Below are 7,500 nucleotides of genomic sequence, written 5' to 3' on the forward strand. Positions count from 1 at the left end.
TAAAAATTGCCTACATAAAGCCAACAAATAAAAACATTGCAGGTAGAAAATATCCTGATAAATATAAATATCCTATAAATCACATTGGCTACATATGGCCTGTCTGCAACGAACTTGAAACATTGTATCAACTATTAATTTGTGTCAGGCCTGAAGCCCTTTGAAACAATGTATCAACTATTAATTTGTGTCAGGCCTGAAGCCCTTTGAAACATTGTATTAACTATTAATTTGTGTCTGGCCTGAAGCTTGCACTAGCAAACTTGCAACATTGTATGAAATATTCTGGGCCCTCAGTTTCCCTCCCCAGTGAGCTCAGGACAGACACAGCTGTAGGCTATTTGCACCAGGGATAAGAAGCAGTGCTTGACTTTGGCAGGAGCTCAACGGAGCTGAGTACCGGCACCTCAAATGTTCTACTGCTTGAGCTCCTGTTCCTCTTATAGAATATTATCTCTAAAGTATTGTGGAGCTCCTTATCCTCTTTATAGAATATTATCTCTAAAGTATTGAGGAGCTCCTGTTCCTCTTATAGAATATTATCTCTAAAGTATTGTGGAGCTCCTGTTCCTCTTATAGAATATTATCTCTAAAGTATTGAGGAGCTCCTGTTCCTCTTATAGAATATTATCTCTAAAGTATTGTGGAGCTCCTGTTCCTCTTATAGAATATTATCTCTAAAGTATTGAGGAGCTCCTGTTCCTCTTATAGAATATTATCTCTAAAGTATTGTGGAGCTCCTGTTCCTCTTATAGAATATTATATCTAAAGTATTGTGGAGCTCCTGTTCCTCTTGTAGAATATTATCTCTAAAGTATTGTGGAGCTCCTGTTCCTCTTGTAGAATATTATCTCTAAAGTATTGTGGAGCTCCTGCACCTAAATATAAACAGTACCAGCACCCAAAATGAGTACCGGAACCTGTTACAGTCCAAGTCAAGCACTGATAAGAGGTAATCAGGTTTTATTTTATGACCACTGGATCAGAGCACGACATTTTTACCTTTCGTGCTGAGTGGTTATCGAAAGGGAGAGAGCTGGACAGATTTTGAGGAACTATAGTAATTCTCAATGGATGTAAAAACAGACTCTGTTTGCTCGCTGTTTGATGTGAAGAAAACATTACTTTGAGAAGCTCCACAGGTCATTATTGGTGGTGTGTTTAGCCAATCAGAAATACTATCAGGTCCCCAAATGGGCACATTTATGTCTACATTTGTGCACAGGCCAGGTAGCCAGTAGGACAACTTCTATGTGTAAATCAGGCCAGGTAGACAATATGACAACTTCTATGTGTAAATCAGGCCAGGTAGCCAGTAGGACAACTTCTATATGTGTAAATCTGGCCAGGTAGCCAGTAGGACAACTTCTATATGTGTAAATCTGGCCAGGTAGACTATGACAACTTCTATGTGTAAATCAGGCCAGGTAGCCAGTAGGGCTACTTCTATGCGTAAATCAGGCCAGGTTGACTATAGGCCTACTTCTATGTGTAAATCAGGCCAGGTAGCCTATAGGCCTACTTCTATGTGTAAATCAGGCCAGGTTGACTATAGGCCTACTTCTATGTGTAAATCAGGCCAGGTAGCCAGTAAGACAACGTCTATGTGTAAATCAGGCCAGGTAGACAATAGGACTATTTCAATGTGTAAATCAGGCCAGGTAGACAATAGGACTACTTCTATGTGTAAATCAGGCAAGGTAGTCAATAGGCCTACTTCTATGCGTAAATCAGGCCAGGTTGACTATAGGCCTACTTCTATGTCTAAATCATGCCAGGTAGACAGTAGGACTACTTCTATGTGTAAATCAGGCCAGGTAGCCAGTAGGCCTACTTCTATGCGTAAATCAGGCCAGGTTGACTATAGGCCTACTTCTATGTGTAAATCAGGCCAGGTAGCCAATAGGCCTACGTCTATGCGTAAATCAGGCCAGGTAGCCAATAGGCCTACTTCTATGTGTAAATCAGGCCAGGTAGCCAATAGGTCTACTTCTATATGTAAATCAGGCCAGGTTGACTATAGGCCTACTTCTATGTGTAAATCAGGCCAGGTAGCCAATAGGCCTACTTCTATGCGTAAATCAGGCCAGGTAGCCAATAGGCCTACTTCTATGTGTAAATCAGGCCAGGAAGCCAATAGGTCTACTTCTATATGTAAATCAGGCCAGGTTGACTATAGGCCTACTTCTATGTGTAAATCAGGCCAGGTAGCCAATAGGCCTACGTCTATGCGTAAATCAGGCCAGGTAGCCAATAGGCCTACTTCTATGTGTAAATCAGGCCAGGTAGTCAATAGGCCTACTTCTATGTGTAAATCAGGCCAGGTTGACTATAGGCCTACTTCTATGTGTAAATCAGGCCAGGTAGCCAATAGGCCTACTTCTATGTGTAAATCAGGCCAGGTAGCCTATAGGCCTACTTCTATGTGTAAATCAGGCCAGGTGGCCTATAGGTCTACTTCTATGTGTAAATCAGGCCAGGTTGACTATAGGCCTACTTCTATGCGTAAATCAGGCCAGGTAGACAGAAGGACTACTTCTATGCGTGCACATCCTTACTCAACATTGACAGGAGCGCTCCAAACAAAAAAGAGAATGACTCAATTGACAAAACTCATAAAATGGAATGAATTAAACCAAAACTAGTTTCTCACAAATGTAGCATACGTTTTGCGCTCTGCAAATAATGTGTCCGTTCTGAAAATGAAGACTGGAGTACTAATATAAAAGGCATTACGAGAAATGATTGTAACCAAAGTAACAAACATTGTAGATTAGAAATGATAGGAATTAACGGTAAATGTACAATATGTGAGACACTAACAATCAAACACAAACCAATTCACACAATGAAGTGATGAAACAGTGAATGTGCGCATATTGGCAGGAGAGAGAGCTCATTCTGTGGGGAGAAGTGCATTGTGCTTCTGGGCGCTTGGTCAATGTGACATCTGCATTGGGCCGTGCAGTATTTACAGTCATACGGACTCAGCAGGAGTCCGGTCAGTCATACTTGTTGTGCTTCACAGAGCAGTGCTCTTGTAAAAGAGGTTGTGTTTTCAACAAGATGTACCGCCCCCACCTACCTCCCAGTGGACACTCTCTGCATGACTCCTCCCTTTCTCTCTACATGACCCCTCCCTCTCTACATAGCTCCTCCCTTTCTCTCTGCATGACTCCTCCCTTTCTCTCTACATGACTCCTCCCTCTCTCTACATGACTCCTCCCTTTCTCTCTACATGACTCCTCCCTCTACATGACTCCTCCCTCTCTCTACATGACTCCTCCCTCTCTCTACATGACTCCTCCCTCTCTCTACATGGCTTCTCCCTTTCTCTCTACATGACTCCTCCCTTTCTCTCTGCATGACTCCCCCCGCTCTCTGCATGACTCCCCCCGCTCTCTGCATGACTCCTCCCGCTCTCTGCATGACTCCCCCCGCTCTCTGCATGACTCCCCCCGCTCTCTGCATGACTCCCCCCGCTCTCTGCATGACTCCCCCGCTCTCTACATGACTCCCCCGCTCTCTACATGACTCCCCCCGCTCTCTACATGACTCCCCCCGCTCTCTGCATGACTCCCCCCGCTCTCTGCATGACTCCCCCCGCTCTCTGCATGACTCCCCCCGCTCTCTACATGACTCCCCCCGCTCTCTACATGACTCCCCCCGCTCTCTGCATGACTCCCCCCGCTCTCTGCCGTGACTCCCCCCTCTCTCTGCATGACTCCCCCCGCTCTCTACATGACTCCCCCCGCTCTCTACATGACTCCCCCCGCTCTCTACATGACTCCCCCCGCTCTCTGCATGACTCCCCCCGCTCTCTGCATGACTCCCCCCGCTCTCTGCATGACTCCCCCCGCTCTCTGCATGACTCCCCCCGCTCTCTGCATAACTCCCCCCGCTCTCTGCATAACTCCCCCCGCTCTCTGCCGTGACTCCCCCCGCTCTCTGCCGTGACTCCCCCCTCTCTCTGCATGCCTCCCCCCTCTCTCTGCCGTGACTCCCCCCGCTCTCTGCCGTGACTCCCCCCGCTCTCTGCCGTGACTCCCCCGCTCTCTGCCGTGACTCCCCCCGCTCTCTGCCGTGACTCCCCCCGCTCTCTGCCGTGACTCCCCCCGCTCTCTGCCGTGACTCCCCCCGCTCTCTGCCGTGACTCCCCCCGCTCTCTGCCGTGACTCCCCCCTCTCTCTGCCGTGACTCCCCCCGCTCTCTGCCGTGACTCCCCCCGCTCTCTGCCGTGACTCCCCCCGCTCTCTGCCGTGACTCCCCCCGCTCTCTTCCGTGACTCCCCCCGCTCTCTTCCGTGACTCCCCCCGCTCTCTGCCGTGACTCCCCCCGCTCTCTGCCGTGACTCCCCCCGCTCTCTGCCGTGACTCCCCCCGCTCTCTGCCGTGACTCCCCCCGCTCTCTGCCGTGACTCCCCCCGCTCTCTGCGCGTGACTCCCCCCGCTCTCTGCGCGTGACTCCCCCCGCTCTCTGCGCGTGACTTCTCCCTCTCTCTCTGCGCGTGACTCCTCCCTCTCTCTGCATGCCCCCCCCCCCTCTCTACATGACCCCCCCTCTCTCTCTGCATGGCTCCTCCCTCTCTCTCTACATGACCCCCCCTCTCTCTCTGCATGACCCTCCCTCGCTACATGACTCTCCCCCCCCTCTCTCTCTGCATGACCCCCCCTCGCTACATGACTCTCCCCCCGCTCTCTCTCTACATGACCCCCCTCGCTACATGACTCTCCCCCCTCTCTCTCTGCATGACCCCCCCTCGCTACATGACTCTCCCCCCCTCTCTCTCTGCATGACCCCCCCTCGCTACATGACTCTCCCCCCTCTCTCTTTGCATGACCCCCCCTCGCTACATGACTCTCCCCCCTCTCTCTCTGCATGACCCCCCCTCGCTACATGACTCTCCCCCCCTCTCTCTCTGCATGACCCCCCCTCGCTACATGACTCTCCCCCCGCTCTCTCTCTCTACATGACCCCCTCTCTCTACATGATCCCCCCCTCTACATGACTCTCCCCCCTCTCTCTCATCAACACACACAGCCATCTGTTCCTCTGTAACAGTGTGTTCATGGTCCCCTGGGTTAGCTCATACTGGCAGCTGTGTGTCAGTCAGTTATTCATACTAACCTCTCTCTGTTCAGGCCTGTACTGCTTCATAGTCCTCCCCACCTCATTCCTATGGAAACCTCAGACACGTGCAACTTCACCCCACAGACACGAGCATCTTCACCCCACAGACACGAGCATCTTCACCCCACAGACACGAGCATCTTCACCCCTCAGACACGAGCATCTTCACCCCACAGACACGTGCATCTTCACCCCACAGACGCGAGCATCTTCACCCCTCAGACACGTGCATCTTCACCCCACAGACACGAGCATCTTCACCCCACAGACACGAGCATCTTCACCCCACAGACACGAGCATCTTCACCCCACAGACACGTGCATCTTCACCCCACAGACACGTGCATCTTCACCCCACAGACACGAGCATCTTCACCCCACAGACACGAGCATCTTCACCCCACAGACACGAGTCACTAAGCTGCTAGCCATCAAGCTAACAAAGTTGGTACCAGATGAGTTTTGTAATGGAGCCCTCTTTGTCTGGAGAAGTACATGAACGGTCATTTACTACACGTTGTTTCTGGACAAACCGGACCACCTAGAGTTCCAATGCGGCGGTAGTTTCCTTGTTGAGGATTATAGGCTTATAGTGGCTTCCTTGATCACGCAGGTCGCCAGCCTACGTAAGAAACTGGGGGAAACCGCAGAGTGGAATGTTTACGTTTTCTACGCCGGTGGCTGGACGCCGCTCACGCTTGTTGGATGCATCTCCGTCTTGTTGTTTGTCGTTATCCGATTGGCCGGTGTTTTCCGGAGCTCCCCCATATGATAGTGGTGTGTCCTAGTAGGAAGACCACTGTTAACACTGAGGTGGTGTGTCCTAGTAGGAAGTCCACTGTTAACACTGAGGCGGTGTGTCCTAGTAGGAAGACCACTGTTAACACTGAGGCGGTGTGTCCTAGTAGGAAGACCACTGTTAACACTGAGGAGGTGTGTCCTAGTAGGAAGACCACTGTTAACACTGAGGTGGTGTGTCCTAGTAGGAAGACCACTGTTAACACTGAGGTGGTGTGTCCTAGTAGGAAGACCACTGTTAACACTGAGGTGGTGTGTCCTAGTAGGAAGACCACTGTTAACACTGAGGTGGTGTGCCCTAGTAGGAAGACCACTGTTAACACTGAGGTGGTGTGTCCTAGTAGGAAGTCCACTGTTAACACTGAGGCGGTGTGTCCTAGTAGGAAGACCACTGTTAACACTGAGGTGGTGTGTCCTAGTAGGAAGACCACTGTTAACACTGAGGCGGTGTGTCCTAGTAGGAAGACCACTGTTAACACTGAGGAGGTGTGTCCTAGTAGGAAGACCACTGTTAACACTGAGGTGGTGTGTCCTAGTAGGAAGACCACTGTTAACACTGAGGTGGTGTGTCCTAGTAGGAAGACCACTGTTAACACTGAGGTGGTGTGCCCTAGTAGGAAGACCACTGTTAACACTGAGGCGGTGTGTCCTAGTAGGAAGACCACTGTTAACACTGAGGTGGTGTGTCCTAGTAGGAAGACCATTGTGTGCAGCTCACCCTGCACTAACATAAATAACAGGAGAATATCTACTTCTCCTAAGCTTCCCAGTAAAGCAATAAAACGAAGTAAGCATCCCAGAAGAAAAGTGCTCAAAATAGCCCACGTTAACATATGTAGCTTAAGAAACAAGGTCCGGCCTCCCGGGTGGCGCAGTGGTCTAGGGCACTGCATCGCAGTGCTAACTGCGCCACCAGAGTCTCTGGGTTCGCGCCCAGGCTCTGTCGCAGCCGGCCGCGACCGGGAGGTCCGTGGGGCGACGCACAATTGGCATAGCGTCGTCCGGGGTAGGGAGGGTTTGGCCGGTAGGGATATCCTTGTCTCATCGCGCTCCAGCGACTCCTGTGGCGGGCCGGGCGCAGTGCGCGCCAACCAAGGGGGCCAGGTACACGGTGTTTCCTCCGACACATTGGTGCGGCTGGCTTCCGGGTTGGAGGCGCGCTGTGTTAAGAAGCAGTATGGCTGGTTGGTTTGTGCTTCGGAGGACGCATGGCTTTCGACCTTCGTCTCTCCCGAGCCCGTACGGGAGTTGTAGCGATGAGACAAGGTAATAATTACTAGCGATTGGATACCACGAAAATTGGGGAGAAAATGGGATAAAAAAAGAAATAAAAAAAAAGAAACAAGGTCCATGAAATCAATAATTTGCTAGTAACAGATGACATTCATATTCTGACTATCTCTGAAACTCACTTAGATAATATCTTTGATACAGTGGTAGCAATACATGGTTATAACACCTACCGAAAATACAGAAATGCCAATGGTGGAGGTGTTGCGGTCTATATTCAGAACCACATTCCTGTAAAGCTTAGAGGCGATCTCATGCTAAATAATGTTGAAGTAATATGGC

At 50.4% G+C, this 7,500-nt stretch overlaps 1 protein-coding gene across 3 annotated transcripts in view; it reads left to right on the top strand.

Moving 5' to 3' along the window:
- Nucleotides 1–7,500, top strand: part of LOC129831656 (rho guanine nucleotide exchange factor 26-like) — a 62,902-nt gene that overhangs the window by 21,937 nt on the left and 33,465 nt on the right. The gene's annotated exons all lie outside the window — the stretch shown is intronic.

Source organism: Salvelinus fontinalis, chromosome 33 (genome assembly GCF_029448725.1).
Source record: "Salvelinus fontinalis isolate EN_2023a chromosome 33, ASM2944872v1, whole genome shotgun sequence".
In the NCBI taxonomy this organism is placed as follows: Eukaryota; Metazoa; Chordata; class Actinopteri; order Salmoniformes; family Salmonidae; genus Salvelinus; species Salvelinus fontinalis.